The sequence below is a fragment of the Rhinatrema bivittatum genome, chromosome 16 (genome assembly GCF_901001135.1).
Source record: "Rhinatrema bivittatum chromosome 16, aRhiBiv1.1, whole genome shotgun sequence".
NCBI lineage: Eukaryota > Metazoa > Chordata > Amphibia > Gymnophiona > Rhinatrematidae > Rhinatrema > Rhinatrema bivittatum.
Genome location: NC_042630.1, coordinates 27,269,189 through 27,285,287, shown reverse-complemented (window position 1 = coordinate 27,285,287; position 16,099 = coordinate 27,269,189). Strand labels below are relative to the sequence as shown.

Sequence of the window (16,099 nt, the reverse complement as noted above, 5' to 3'; positions counted from 1 at the left end):
AGTTTAAAATTTTGATCTTGGTCTTTCATTTGTTATTTAAAATCTTTGCTTGATCGGTACCATTCTGTCCACATATTACAGTCTGCAAGCTCACAGTCCCTAGTGTGAAATCTGTACATTTAAAAGAGATCTGTAACTGTACTTTTTCTAGAATGGCTTCCTGCCCTGTGGAACAATCTTCCTCTGTCTCTACACTAGACACAGGATTATAAACTCTATTGCAAAATGCAAAAAAAACACACTTATTCTAGAAGCTTTTAGTGTCTCAAGCAGATGAGTTAATCTTGTATTTTGTTGTTTGTTGTTTTTATTGCCAGAGGATGTATTAGTGCAGTTAGTATAGCTGTGTTTAAAAAAAGGTTTGGATAAGTTCTTGGAGGAGAAGTCCATTACCTGCTATTAATCAAGTTGACTTAGAAAATAGCCACCGCTCATTACTAGCATCAGTAGCATGGGATAGACTTAGTTTTTGGGTACTTGTCATGCTCATACTGTTTAGGAAATGCATTTTCAGTTTTCTGTTCCTGAGAATGGCATGGGCATACTATTTATATTTTTACCATGAACATTTTACATTTTTGTATCACTCTTTAAATGTGTTTTTAATGTGCCTGTTAATTTTTTTTTTTTGGCAAACCCATGCTAAAATTGATTTTGTGCAAGTCTTATTATCTATGCCCCTTTGTCAGAGAAAGTGCCCTTTATGTTCCTCAGAGTTCCTTCAGGTTTTAAACCCCTTTGTTTCATCATTCTGAAAATTAAAACTAAAACCAAGACAGTCTTCCCAGAACTAAAGGAGCCTTGCCTGTCAGAGTCCCTCGTATGTTCCCAACGTGTTCTGAAAATTTAGCATGGACAAACACCAGATACACAAGTTACAAGGGACACACACTTCCTTTAGGAAGTAGGCTATAGCCCCTTCCCCTCCCCCACAAAAAAAAAATATCACATTTTCCAAGGCAGTCACAAAAAACATAACTTTCACTTAAAAGGTCATTGGTGGATTCACTGGAAATAAATTTCTGGAGAAAAGAAAAAAAGCATGTTGGTATTCTAGTGATTTGTGATGTCTGGTATTTTTTGGCTTTGACATAAACATGAAGGGGTTTGGCACCTTTTGCATCACCGATACTGATTTATGGTTACAGAGTGTGACGGCACCTCAGTCGCATTGCTCCAGTGCACTGTGCTACAACACAGAGGTAGATGAAAGTTTAAAAAAAAAAAAAAATCAACTTTGCAAAATGTAATTCAGTCACTATAGAGTCTGGATGATAAATCAAATTCTGCATGTTCTGAGAAGTTAAAAAAGGATCTTGCTCTTCCGTGCCTGAACCCTTTTTATTTTCAGTCTCCTTGGTGACAGATTAAAGCAGTAAGGCTGACTTGTACCACAGATCCTCCACCCAAGGCACGTTTGAACTAGGAGGGCCCAAAACTTTAGAGAAGGAGAACAGGGAACGATGGAGGTAACGGGTGAGAATGATGTGGGGCACAGAATATGAAGCTTCCACTAAAATCCAGGCAGGTGGGGGAATATGACAGAGAACAACAGGAGATTGAGGGTAGACACCTCCAGTGCTCATGGTATGTGGCCAGTGGTGCAAGATGTAAAGGGGAAGAGCCGTGAGGCATTCTGAAAACCAAAACTAATAAGTTGTTGCATACCTTGTAACAAAGAGGAAACTAGCACCATAAGCAGCTGGAAAGGGATGAGCAACCCCAAGATACAAAGGAGTGTTGAGCAGAAGTTGGATTGCTTGTGTGCAAAGGAGGCCAACCTGTTTATGGGCTTTTTCTATGGTTTGTGTGCGCCTGTGTATGGTGGCAGAGGTGGGATTTTCCTGCCTGGCACAGTGTGCTGCCAGAATAAACCCACGCGGCCCAAGTGCTGAAAGCCCTCGTAAAACAGCAGTGTGAGAGCAGATCAGAGAGCTGATAAGAGACTTAGGTAGGAGCGCTGAGTGCTGGGGATCAGATGTGTGGGTACGTGCTTCGTGCTGGCCCAGACCAAGTATACAAAAGGATATGTGGGTGCATGAGTGTGCCACAGGTCACATCAGTGCCAGTTCGTGGCATGGATAGCAAATTCAGTCTCCACAGTAACCTCTGAACTTGCTCTCCAGTGTCTCTGACAACAAAACCAAATGGTCATGGCAGTTTCAGTTGACTGTCTCGCAAAAATAATTCAAGTTGAAAGCTAAAAAAAAAACAAAACAAAAAAAAAACTATTTAGTCTGATTCCAAGAAAACTTATCACGTGAATCTTCTATTGTCATCAGTCCTGCCCAGGTCAACATGAAGAAAATGATCCAATTCTAGTTTTCACCAAAATTCAGTGGAAAGGGAAAAAAGTGTATGAAAACCAGAGCTGGAGCAACCTGTCTGAGCAGCAAGAACAGGTTTGGGAAATTTAGTATGCAGTTTAGAACAAGGAAAACTAAGACTCTCCTCAACAAGTAGTTCTTAAAGGCACCTCCTAAGTGTTTGCCCCAACCATCACAAGTCTCTGTAAATCGAAAGGGAGATGTTATCAGGATACACAGTATAGTCAGAAAAACAACTAAAGTGTAGGAAATACAGCGTCTCAAGCCAAAAAGGACAGGAGACCTAGGAACTATACCAACAGATCCAAAACACAGGTAAGCTGATACTCCTATTGTCTTCACAATTTGAAATGTGAAAAATCAAGCCCACATCCACCCAAACATTTTTTAACCTATTATATCAATTCTTCCCTCTGGACAGGGCACTGCTGCCTGTTCCCCTCTTTCTGTTAGGAAGCCAGGGATTTCCTATTGTATTTACGATTGGGCTCCTGATTCTACTCTGGATTCTCCGAGGATGTCATATCAGCTCTTGCTGGGTTTCAAAGGCCCTTCCTTCTCTTTTCCATTCTTTGTTCTGGGACTGAAGAAAAAAAAAAAGACCCGACTGCTGCAGTATCCAGGGTCATCCATGTTACAGACTGTTACAACCCCGCAGGAGAAAGTAGAGATGTGGGGGGCAAGTTAGCCAAGGGGAAACAACATCTAACCCAGCAGGTGCTGGTGTCTCTCCTCTATTCCCTGCAACTGGGATTTCTCCAACAGACTGGAGAACAACAAATCTAAAATGGAAACCAGGCCTTTCACCAGAAGTCTCTGATATAGACGAGAATGCCTTACTGACCCATCCAAGTAGACCACGATCAGGTCAAGAGTCAAATTCAAGATTTTGTCAGTCAACAATGGAAAGAAACTGGGCGAGGAGAATTTTCTGGGGGTTGTTTGCCATGACACCTCGGTTGCCACTTCCAGCATTTCAGCAGCCTTCAGTTTCTCTACTTCTCTCCAGGGCTCTATATATAGTGAGGGCAACAGCTCTCTGATGGCCTTCAGTGGATGGGGGGGGGGGGGGTGAACAGTGCAGCTGCTGAAAGTTTCCTCTCTTCCTAGCAAAGGGTTGTAAGCACACTGGCTTTGAAATGCAAGATAAGCAGCCAAAATTTCCACCCCTGACTGCAGAATGTCAAACCTGTGTCACTTGAAAAAAAGAAACCAACAACGAAAGGAAAGGAAAGAAACACTCCTGTCTGAAGGAGTATAAAGTAGCCAGACTATGAGTGACTTGCATGCTTACAATGGTGGTAACCAAGGGACAGGAGCAGCCTGTGGAGACGCGAGGTATTAATTTACTTAAAAATGATAAATCATGAAAGACAGTGCCTTGATGGCAGGGCTGTTCCCCCTACTAGTACTGCTTCCAACAGAAACCCAGAAAGAAGAGACCTTTGCCACCTCCACTACTCAGGAAATGACCATCAGCAGCAGCTGTTCAGTGCTGTGTCTACTGATGGCACGCTGCGGAAAGAACCCCAATAAGCGGTCTCTCTTGTTGAGATCCTTTCTATTTAGCTGTGAGTCATGCCTTTTATGCAATAAGACATGACATCTTTATTAAAGAACTGCTAAAAAGTGCAAGGGGTGTTGAAGGGCAAACAGTTTAGGGTAAGGTGTGAATGGATAATTCTACAAAGCACGAGAAGGGCATTAGAAACCAAAATAGAGCAGGGAAATCAGAAGTCATTTAGTATGTACACTCTTTTCTCGATTTCTGTTGGATGGGGGGGGGGGGGGGGGGGTTGTTTTTAGCATAATATAGGTTTTGTTTAGAACATTAGACAGTAGGAAGTTTAATCCTCCTGCTCTGGCAATAGTCATAATATAATTGTATCCCTCTGGGGTCAGGTGGCAGGGCATTAATCCCCCATATTGTGCAGGCTCGTCTCTCTCTCAGCTCAAAGGGCAAGGCCAAGAAGAGACTGTCCTCAGCTCACAGTACAGATCCTGTACTTGGATCCCAACCAAGAGTCCATAAAGTCATCGCTGCCTCTCTTACCCCACTGCCAGCTGTCATTTTTGTTCACAGCAAGAGACAAATTAAAACAAGCCTTTAAAAGTGAAACACACAAGTACTGCGTTACCTCCTGCTCTCTAACTTAAAATTTGTGTTTCCTGCTTACATTTATGGCCAGACAGGAAAACACTACTCGAAACCTTGCCATTTGTCCATGGGTCGGGTCTAACCAAGCTTAATCCAAAAATATACAATGTGAGGAAACCAGGAAAATAAGGATGCCCCCCCCCCCCCCCACTGTACTGAATGTACACCTGGTGCATTGTGGGAGTTATACTCCTGCTTCTTCTGTCTGAAATCAAGCCTACAGGTGCCAGGATGCGCCAGGATGGTATGGAGAGGTGGGAGCCACAAAGCCAGAAGTGGCTTAATTCCTCCCTCAGAAAATAGGGTTAATGGGCAGCTGATACACAGGGAAGGGAGAAGCAGCAGGAAAACTGCCTCCTGTCATCCCAAAATGCTGCTTCCTGGAACACAGTTCCTGGGTCTGAGAAACATTTTCCAGTCATTAATAAGGCGTGGTTTCCACTGTCCTGCTTGGCTCACAGGCTCTCCAAGACACAAGGATATACACAGAGGTGTGTGTGTGTGTGTGACTGCCACAGTCACAGCCAAGCAAAGCCGATTGCCCTTACACTAGCTCCTGAAAGCTCCTGAAAGCTCTCCAAGACCCCGAGCTCCTGAAAGCTCTCCAAAACCTCAACTACTTCATTCGCACAGTGTGCACCTCCCCTTATCTCCCAATTACCCACAAACCTACAGATATCATTGAAATTGGCCTGAACCCTCCTACAGAGGGATTCTAAAGTCAAAAATGGGTATTCAAGCCCTCCGTGCTCATTAGCTCCTCTTAAGTCTTCATCTCCCAAGAAGCTATGTAAGGATCCCACATACTTATAGTACGATGGTATGGGAGTGAGAAAATAAGAGACTAGGCAGAAAAGCCCATCATCACCTGGAACCAAACTGCACCATGCACTGCAGCATTTTGCAACAAGCAGTGTTTAAATCTAGCGAGAATTATTTCCTTCACCTGAGTTAAGAGAAGATATTGATCATCTGCTACTTATAGACACATGTAAGGAGCAAGGATATGAATTTGGGGCATGGCTCGGGGGGGGGGGGGAAAACTTCTGAGGTTTTTTGCTCAAGCAAACACTTCCCATCTAAAGCAATGACATCTATCAAGGTTGGAATGGCACAACAGAGTTAAAGGTCAAGTATGGTAAAATGGAAAATCTGAAAAGAGTGCTGGCATGTGTTTACAACCAGCGTGCAGAAGAAAATCAATACAAGCTGAATTCATAGGACTGACATGTTCGGCTGCACTGCTGCAGGCTTCCTGCTGCTTCAATTTGCTTATCTGAGCTGCTACAGCACAATTATGAAATATGTGACAGTCACTGCAGTCTCAAATCTCTAACATTTATTACAAAAAAAACAAACCACGAGGCCCAGTGAGTCCAGCCGTAGCACAAAGGTATAGGGGATCCGGGCTCAGATGTGGCCCTCATCTGTTGGGATTGGTCAGGCCTGGATGTGCTGCAGACATTCAATGTTCAGGTCAGGTAAGAAAATCAGCTGCTCTTGCACTGGGGACCCCTGCCAGCCAGCATGTAGTGCAGATGGTGAGCTTCAAAGCATGCACCCCTTCCATCTCTCCCTGACCCTAATATAAAAGAGTGGAAATCCTAGTCTCTGGATTGCAGTAGTGTCAAGCACGCCAATACCAGCCCCTCCCCACCACCCTCCACAGTGGAAGCCCCAATCTCTGGATGCAGTGAGTTATGAATATAAACACTCCCTTGTGTAAACCTTGTACTATAGTTGTTTACAGAGTATATCACACTCACACAATTAAAAATATAGGTCTGAAAATAGATATATTACAAGGAGAGAGAGAGAGGGAGGACTAGCAGAAAGTGAACCAACATGTCTCTCATTACAGCAATATTCTGTGTCTCTCTTCCCAGGAGTCTTTCAAGACAGATGGGTCCTGCAGCTACAAACTGCAAAGTAATTCTGAAGCTCTCCATGTTAATATAAAATACAGCACATTAACCCTGTTTATTTGCAAAATAGCAGGGGCTGTGGCAGACAGTGGCCCTAGGTTCTCTATCCAACTGGTACAGTTCTCCCAGGCTCTGTCCCCAGTTGAATGAGCCCTCCAGAATAACTATCATGGGGTTCTGGTCTCTGTCCTGAGCTGGTACCAGCCCCACCAGGACAATAATCGAAGGCCCCTGAGCTTTTCCTGTAGCAGGCAGTGGTTAGCTTTTACTTTATCTTACATTATGCACAGAACTCTGAGTACATCTCATTAAGGGTGTTTGCTCAGGTATAGAAGGTCGCTGTCACCCTCCTACAGGTGACTGCACAAAATCCTAAATGCCAGGAGAAGTGGATCTATGCCACTCAGGCCAAGTGGACACAAGGCTCTCCACACTCTGTCACCTCAAGATACCATCATTCACAGAATGCCTATCTCCCCCAACAGATAAAATGGAGTCTGTAAAAGTACTTTCCCTCCCCTTTAAAAAAACAAAACAATCCTTCAATATACAGTTTGATTCACCTCACCTCGCTGCCCCTTTTAAGAAATCTCTAAGTCTTGCCAATAGCTTCGTGCAGTTTCACAACCATGAGGGTTTCATTTTTGACTGGCCCCCTTCTGCCCAGGGGGTTGAGAAGGACTGTAGCTCTCTCTTACCTTTCCTTCTGTCCGGCTGAATTCTCTCCCTGGGGTGTCTGCACTCAGCTTTCCTTGGCGTCAGGGGTGCGATGACACGAGACAGTTCCGTGCAGGGAGTCTGGCTGAGTCTCCCCAGTGCGTACTAGCAGTGCTGCCTGAGATCCCACCTCGACCAAAAAAAAATCCACTTAAGAGTCAACGCCCATACCTTGTGCTGCGCACCTCATTGACCAGGGCTTCCCAGAACTAAACAGGGAGACGGGAGAAAAAAGAGAAAAAAAAAAAAAAAAAAAAAATGAATACACCAAAACATCCCTATTTAAAAAAAAAAGAGTACAGGCAGGTAAGGAAGGGGGAGGGAGGGAGGGGCGCGGTGCCAGTCTCTGCCACTGTACAGAGACTGAAGGAAGAGGTGCGGCGAGCACTCTCAGAGCTGCTACACAACTTTCCACTGTACCCCCAGAGCGCTGCACGCTACAGACTAAAACCCGGTTTCCAGTTCTCTTTCTTCAGATGGAACACAAAACAAGGGCAGAAATAATTTCTCAGCTTTATTTTGCTAACTTTTTCTTGATGCAATCTCATAATTCTTTTAATTTGTTTTGTTAAAAGAAAAAAAAAAAAAAAAACCCAAAACACTTTTTGCCCATCTACCTGTCTGCCATGCTCTGAATGACAGGCAGGGAAGTGAGCGCTCTGGAGGTCTCCATCTGGGAGAACAGAGAAAGCAGGAGAAAAAAAAAAAAAAAAGACACAAACCACAAGGAGAATGAGACAAAACAAAAAGAAAATCAGAGGGAGACACACAGCAGAAAGACAGACAGACAGACATGCACACATCTACCAGCAGAGGGACATACAACCACATAGCAGAGAGAAGGTACTGACAAACAAAGTCACCCACACAGGAAGGACTACAACTACCAAGAAAATGTGGCAGTAAGGTACAGAAATAGTCCCAGAAGGATGCTTGACATAATGTAATATCGAGAAGAGCAGTGGCAGTAAAGTCCAACCTACCATGTCTCCTGAAATCAGCAGGAGGCTCATTTCCCACACTCCCGCTGGAGCAAGCAGAAAGCCCACCCAGATTCAGGTTCCTCTTCCCGCGCATAGTTTTGAAATTGTGCGTGCACGGCCCTCAGCTGGGCTGGCAGGATTCCAGAGGACCTGGCCAAAGAAGGCATCTGCCCCCTAAGCCGGTGATTTGCATGTTAATGTGGCCCAGGGTTTAAGGGGGAAGGCTGGGTCTAAGGGGGAAGGCTTCTGCCACCCACCTCAAGCATCTGACAGAATCATTGGTGTCCCGGATAGGTGGTGGGAGAAGCCACTTCTGACCCCACTGCCTTTCGCTACTGGCCAATACAACTGCCACAGCTCTACTCAGGGGGTACAGCCTCAGAAAGGGAGAGAGAAGATAGAGCCATGAAGAGGAATTCAGTCTGGGGACCTCGGAGCATGGGGGGGAGGGGTCTGATTTGTTGTGGAATAAAGGGGATGGTTTTTTCAGCTATTGCCCCCCCCCCACCCCCATTTATGGAATTCTTTGCCAGAAGAGGTTCAGTTGTGATGGGGGGAGCTAGAGATGGAAGAAGGAAGAAAAAGCGAGAGGGAATCTAGTATAGGAGGAAGGATGAAAGGAGAGGGAGTGAGGACTGGGTAGTGTGAGGAGGGTGAAGGAGAAAGGACCCATGATGGGGAAGAGGAGATGACGGGGGTGAGAGACAGTACCCTGGAGTAGAGGGGAAAGAATCCAGGGCGACAATGGAGAAGAAAGGGAAGGAGGGAAGGAGGAAAGGAGGGGAGGACATAGGGGGAAAAGGGCAGAAGAAAGGGGAAAGGAAAGCATGGAATAAGAGGAAGAGAAGAAAGTAGAGAAGCAGAAAGAGAGAAGGAAGAGAACATATTAAAATATCCATGCTGAAGGAAAGAAAAAGGAAGGACACCAGAAAGAATGAGGAGGCAGAGATGGAGAAGAAGCAGAGATACAGGAAATCATAAGTTGGAATATTGTTCATTTTAATTTTGGCAAGGATTTGCTGTCTTTTTCCAATGCTAGGTAGCCAGTCTACAAGGCAAGAGGTTCCCAGAGGTAGGGGAACATCTGTTATCTGTCCTGCCAGTGAGCATACTTATTTGTTGTATAGTGCCTTAGGCCTTGGTGGAAAAGCATTACAAAATATAAATAAGGTAGTTTCCTGGTAGGACTGGGGGTGGGGAGAGGGATACATGTGGCACAATGAAAATCTCCCCTTTGTCAACTTTGTAAATCTGAGAGATTGAAATATGGAGAGTGCAAGACATTGACCAGAAAAAGAGAGACAAAGACAACTTGCACATTCCTACAAACTAAGGGGCTGATGCATCCAACGCGCTGTGAAACTAATAGCACTCATCACATGCAAATGCATGTAGATGAGGCTGTTAGTTATTCATCCCACATGCAAAAAAAAAAAAAAAAAAATGTGCACTGGACCCACACATTTTTACGCTGAGAAATTGATGCTTGCCCAGAGAAGGCATTAATTTCTGAACAGCACAAAATGTTGTACAGAAAAGCATTCTGAACATCCTCAGACTTAATATCATGGCGATATTAAGTTGGAGGAACCAAAAGCTTAAATAAATAAGTGCCGGTGGTCAAGTTAGGGAAGTGGACGCTCAGTTAACGAGTGTTTATTTTCCTAACCCGTGGCTGTGCACCAGTTAGGAAAAACGGACACTCGTAACATTAAGTGTCCACTTTCCTAACCCACGGACAGCCAAACTCTCCTGGGCGCCCGCTGCCGAGGAGGCGCTAGGGGCATGCAATCCACTCGAGCGCCTCCTTGGCAGCGTGACCCCCTCATTTAAATATTGCATCGCGTACCCAGGAGAGGTGCCTATGTGCGCGTTAGAAAAAGAGGTCGCTCAACACTAAATGCCTGCTTTCAACGCACTTTTATTGCATTGGCCCCTAAGGGACAGTAAATCTCCACAGTGGGCTCATAATTGAGATGACAACAGATAAAAAACTACAAGATCCCTTCAGTCTGCTCATCGTTCCTGCTGCAATACGCCAAACATTAACTGATCTCCAACTTCACCCACAAGATGCTCTGTACCTGCCCCATGTTCTACCGACTCCTGACTGAATGCCATCATTTTAGAGAAAGCAGGTCTGGAGTGAATGCGACAGCAGTCTCTTTACGACATCACCAACAGGTCTTAGCCCGAGTCTAGATTTGTCCCTTTTTCCTGTTAAAAGCAGGCTACACTGGATTTGAAGCCAGGAGTGGACTGCAATATCCTACTCAGTCTGGTTGGCAGGTGATCTTTGTAGAAGTTCTTTCCCATGGCCACAGTGTTCCAGGTGAGCAGGCTGCTCACAGCCTCAAGCCAGGGTGGGCCTTGTACATACACAGCAGAACCAGGAATCCAGTCATTAAGGGGGCTTGCCCAAAATCCACAGAGACTGTTCTGTACCCATGGGTGCACACAGACTGTTCTATACCCAAGCCATTCATTCCCAGTACAGAAAAGATGGCATAGCTTCCCTCTGTGAGCTGATCTCCCCTGAAGCTGCAGCCTCTACCAGTCTTAGTGAAGGCTCTTGACCAATGACCTGCCACAAATTTACATATAAAGTGTGTTTAATCCATTAGCCCATCATTCTTGGTCACTGCGAGGTTATGACAATTCAATCCTATTTCCTGTTATGCCAGTTGTACACTGACTGGACATGATGGTTTCCACCGAATTATGGTGACTATGAGCTCTCTCTCCGATACAGTCATAGCCACTTGCATTCTCCACCCTTCAAAGCTACTCTGATTCGGGGTTTTAAGATATATGTATACACGAAAAAAAACTTCAGAGCTGTCAAGTGAGTCAGCTCAGACCTGGTTGTTGAATTGACACTGTAGTGCACTATAGGATTTGTAGTCGTCCTCCTACAATAAAATGAGCACTAGAGAGGTGAGACTAACAGGAGGGAGGAGTCAAAAAAGCTTTCCTCTAGAAACTGGGTCACTGGGCAGCTTTGAGGGCTTAGTATTAATGACCTCCCAGGAGGAGTCATCACAACCAATTAACAAATAAATATAGTGTTCCAAAATTGTGTCCAAAAGATGCCATATTAGGTGTTCATATATGGCTGGCACACCCAGGCATGACCTCTCCCCTAAATTTTACCTTTCACATTTCTGATTTCCTAATAGCTTGGTCTGCAAGTTGATGAAGTCTGTGCCATGGTGGCCGGCCCAAGCAGCAGAAAGTGACCCCTTTCCGCCCTCACCCCCGACACGTGGGCTAGTACAGCAGAGAAGAGCTGGAAGTGCTCGCAGTAGCAGCAAGGCCATGTGCCTGCATTTAGGAGAATGGTCTGTTACTATGGGAATAGCCCCGATGTCATAAACACAGTGTGACCTCAGTGCAGGGAGTGCCACGAGAGAATCCACAGAGTTCTGCCAGGTGTATTCCGATTTTGCTGGAGACTGGGCTACCTTAGATGATGGAAGTATCTGAGACTGATTAAATACAGAGGGCGCAGGGGCTGAAAGTGCTGGGAGGCAGAAGGCGCAGGGGCTGAAAATGCTGGAGGACATTGACAAAAAGGCAGAGAACACAGGGGTTCATAGTGCTGGGGGAGACTTCAACAAAAAGCAGAGGACACAGACAGGGCTGAAAATGCTGGAGGAGACTGAAGGAACTGGAAGTGCCTCCTTTCTCCCTTCTTCCCAGGAGGGCCCAAAGCAATGAGGTTGCCCAGCAACTGAGCAGGATGGGAAAAGGAGGGGTGCAAACACAAACAAAGTGTTTGCATCAGGTGGGCTGGAGAGAGATCAATGGGGACAGGCTGTGCTCTCCACCCTGCTCAACAGGCAATTATTCAGGATACGATAGAGAGCACACTTACAGCAGATGCAAGCAGGTTATCAGTCAGCTAGAGAACAAGGGTACAACCGGTCTGCTTTTTCAGGGAACCAAAACATGTAAATCAAACTACTTTCAGAGCAAATGCATGCAAACCTTTTCTGAATATTCCTTGCAGATATCCTGAACAGCAGACCTGCCTCGTGGCCCTCAGGAATAGACTTGGGGCATGCGAGGAGGTGCAGTCCACAAGCATCTCAGGCCTCATCTGCAATGGAATGGGTCCACACTGACAAGACCACTCCGGCGAGGGAGGACCAACCGTTCTCTCTTTTCAAATAGCAAGATCCACAAATCTCTACTCTCAGCTCATCCCTCCCCCAGCCCATGTCCTCTCCCCTCTCCCCTCGCTCAACCCTCCCCCAGCCCATGTCCTCTCCCCTCTCCCCTCGCTCAACCCTCCCCCAGCCCATGTCCTCTCCCCTTCCCCTCGCTCAACCCTCCCCCAGCCCATGTCCTCTAACCTTCCCCTCGCTCAACCCTCCCCCAGCCCATGTCCTCTAACCTTCCCCTATCTCCTGACCCCCCAGCCCATGTCCTTCCCCTCGCTCAACCCTCCCCAGCCCATGTCCTCTAACCATCCCCTCTCCTGACCCCCCAGCCCATCTCCTCTAACCATCCCCTCTCTCCTGACCCCCCAGCCCATCTCCTCTAACCTTCCCCTCTCTCCTGACCCCCCAAGCCCATGTCCTTCCCCTCGCTCAACCCTCCCCAGCCCATGTCCTCTAACCTTCCCCTCGCTCAACCCTCCCCCAGCCCATCTCCTCTAACCATCCCCTCTCTCCTGACCCCCCAGTCCATCTCCTCTAACCATCCCCTCTCTCCTGACCCCCCAGTCCATCTCCTCTAACCTTCCCCTCTCTCCTGACCCCCCCAGCCCATCTCCTCTAACCTTCCCCTCTCTCCTGACCCCCCAGCCCATCTCCTCTAACCTTCCCCTCTCTCCTGACCCCCCCAGCCCATCTCTTTTAATCATCCCCCTAACTGATCCCATCAAATGCTTCCCCAGCTCATTTCCTTTTTCTCCCCCAGTCTCTCTCTAACTTTGCCTCCTGCCAGTCCTCTCTCTTATCCTCCCCTCAAGCCAATCCAGCCCTCCCTCTCACTGGCAGAATTATAGTAGAAAATTAATCATCCAGTAAATTCAAACAGTGCTGTATGTGGTTTGGGCCGGTTCCTGGCCGAGTGGCAAGAGCTAGCATTGTAACATCAGCAAGATAATATGGTTTTTCAGGACAGATAAAAACTAAGGAGTTAATGGAGTTGTGTAAAGCCTTTCTATTAAAAAAACAATCCAATGCAGGAAATTATATATAGAATTTTTTTTTAGCCAGATAGCCTTGAGTGTCCCTCAAGGCTATCTGGGAGTGAGCCTTGAGTGTCCCTCAAGGCTTCTGGGAGTGAGCAGCCTGAAATGGACATTGCTGTCAAAATCTACCACGTACTTGTGACCCAGACTGGCCTCTCAGGGTCAAGATGATGGGCTTGAGGAACGATTGTTCTGATCCAAACTGGCACTTATGTTCTTAACTAGCAAGCTTTCATCACAACCTCTGATTGGATATAAAGGATTTACAGTTCCAGGACTGGCATCATCGAACCTAACCTGCTTGACATTAATACAGGATGGCTAGCCCAGGGCTTCCAAAACCTGTCTTGGAGATCCCACAGCCAGTCGGGTTTTCAGGATGTCCGCAGTGAATATACATGAGAAATTTGCATATACCGTCTATAATATGCAAATTTTTCTTATGCATATTCGTTGTGGATAGCCTGAAAACCCAATTAGTTGTGGGGTCCCCAGGACAGGTTTGGGAAGCTCTGGCCTAGTCATTTCATACATCAATGCACTTACCATGCAAGAGCAGGGCTTGGGCACTTTAGCTACTATCAGTCACTAAGCTATGGCTGACAATGATAATGGGCAACTGAACAAAACTCTGCTGGCTATGCCAAAAGACTAATGGAAGTGACATCAGCTAACCAGTTAGCCAGCTTTGCTTAAGTAGGTGTGGCTCAGGTAGCACTTGAACTTGATTGCCAATGTTAAGTTAAAATGCTCTAATTGTGCATTTGCTGGAACTACAACTTTATAATAAAAATATAAATGGAGGAGTGGTGGTATTGCACTGTGTGAAGATTCTGAAGGACTTGGTCTCTACAAGGGATTGCAGTGCTCACTAATTAAGGCCTACTCTGTCAGGCCTATGTGTCACATAAATACCAACAGAGCAGCAGCACTAGGTAGCAATAATAAACTGAACAGAAAAGCTCCAATTCAATGCTTGCGCTTGCCTTGCATGAAAATAAACCTCAGAAGAGGCCCAGAAACAGACACACTGCCTCCATTCCATGCCAACACTCTGGGACCCATCCATCTGCTTTTCCCATTGACAGTTACAGTCTATAAACCCCAGAATGCCTTAGCAAAGCGGTGCAAATTCCAACTAAATCACCCAAAACTACCCCACTGCAGCTAGAACTGTCTGCATCATCCTCACAGTCGTCCAACCATCAGCCAAGTCCCCTAGAACTATTTCCTTCAATGTTCTTGATTCTAGCCACATCTTCCCCTCCTTGATAGTAAATGTCTGAGAAGAGCACTGCTATTTCCTGAGGCTGCAGTAACATTCGGACTCCTCAGCCCCATTCTGCAGTTTCCCCAAGATCAGGGCTTCCCAAACCTGTCCTGGGGACCCCACAGCCAGTCGGGTTTTCATGATATCCACAATGAATATGCATACATTTGCATGCATATTCATTGTGGATATCCTAGTAGAGCAGATCTTTCCAAACCTGCACATAATAAAGGTAGTATATACAAATTTCTTTCATGCATATTCATTGTGGTACAGTGTCATAGAGCCTAGCTGAGCTCTGATTTTCCTGTCACTTCTTCCTAACGAGGACCCCCCTGTGCTTGTCCCAGGCTTTCTTGAATTCTGTTACTGTTTTTGCCTCCACCTGCACTGGGAGGTCATTTCATATCTCCACCACCCTTTCCATAAAGATATTTTCTAATACTGCTCTTGAAACGGTGGTAGATACATGGAACTACTACCAATACTGCTATTTATCACTTCTATAGTGCTATTCAACATAAGCAATACTGTACAAAAATACACAAGGGACAGTGTCTGCAACTATAGCAAGTAGATAAATATCTACTAAAGACATTTTTCTTGTAAAATAAGTTCTTTCTAGTACATGATTAGCTAATACTAGCTAGGGTCCTCGTATGCAGAAATAACTTATAATTAAAAGCTTACCAATATCATGAAGCAATTAGCCCTCAAATATCTCTCTTGTAGTCAGTCAAGATTTTTCTCGCTCCACTCCTATACTGTTCTTAACAGGGGTTTAAATAGACAGAATAGCCCGGTCAGTGGGGACTCAGATTTTGAAGCCTCCCAAGGACAAAGATAAAAAAGTTGGAAGGCATCCCAATTCAAGAAAGTTAACTTTTTGGCCCCCCTTCCTAGGACACAGGTGTCTGAAGTTTGAAGACGGCCCAGAAGAGGCCCTCATCTAAGTAAAAGAATAAAATGCATTTCATATGCTTCAATATAAACTTGATTTAACTGACTACACTGTACATGCGCATGGCTGTAAAGAAACACTTTTCTAACACATTTTCTAACAAAGAAACACTTTTTATGACACCACCACTTTCTGTTATCTATCAATCACCCAATTTTTAAGCCGGTCCACCATTTTGGGACCTATCCTCATGCTGCTCAATTTATTTAAGCCTCCTGTGCTGGGATACTATCAAAAGCTTTGCTGAAATCTAAATACAAAACATCCACATACTCTTCATCTAATCCTTTGATAATCCAACCAAAGAAACTGATCAGATTTGTTGGATACAGATTCCTTCTGGTAAAACCATGTTACTCTGGATTCTGGCAGTGGAGGGCAGCAGTAAATGGAGGGGTTCACTCTGAAGAAAGGATGATGAGAAAGAGATGCAGCACTGTATAATTTTTCTCTTTTGTAATTATATGTCTGCTGCTCTTTTCAATGGGTCAGAGGATAGTGCTAACTGTGGAAGAGATAACTGCAACCCCAGAACCTATTCATTGCCTTAGTTTC

The 16,099-nt window shown here is 45.4% G+C and overlaps 1 protein-coding gene across 6 annotated transcripts in view; it reads right to left on the bottom strand.

The window, feature by feature from the left end:
* Positions 1-16,099, bottom strand: part of ZBTB7B (zinc finger and BTB domain containing 7B) — a 60,308-nt gene that overhangs the window by 19,400 nt on the left and 24,809 nt on the right. For 2 of the 6 annotated variants that reach the window (XM_029580405.1, XM_029580408.1), the window contains exon 2: positions 7,109-7,336. The exons of 2 other annotated variants lie outside the window; for them this stretch is intronic. The gene's annotated coding sequence lies outside the window, so the exon portion shown is untranslated. Of the gene's footprint in view, positions 1-7,108; positions 7,337-11,263; positions 11,518-16,099 lie in introns of those variants that run through there. 2 more of the 6 variants (XM_029580407.1, XM_029580406.1) reach the window with 2 other exon arrangements.